The sequence below is a fragment of the Penaeus monodon genome, chromosome 29 (genome assembly GCF_015228065.2).
Source record: "Penaeus monodon isolate SGIC_2016 chromosome 29, NSTDA_Pmon_1, whole genome shotgun sequence".
Taxonomy (NCBI): Eukaryota; Metazoa; Arthropoda; class Malacostraca; order Decapoda; family Penaeidae; genus Penaeus; species Penaeus monodon.
In genome coordinates, this window is record NC_051414.1 from 6628372 (window position 1) to 6628640 (window position 269).

The following is a 269-nucleotide window of genomic DNA, read 5'->3' on the forward strand; positions in this document are numbered from 1 at the left end:
AGTTACAGTATCATGTCCAAAAGTTTTTCCCAAGGACATCGACTACAGTTGAGTCATGTCCCAGTGTTTATGTTTATGGTTCGATAAGAGACTAGTAGTTATGTAGTTCAAGAATTTATATGGAGGAGTTAGTGTAATTTTCTTTTGGTTTTAGTAACTTGATTGATAGATATTAATAGAGTAAAAATGAAAATGTATATTTCTATGTATGATTTTTTGTCTCACTTTATTTGATGCTCAGTTAATCCACTAAAAAATGGAAGGTAAAC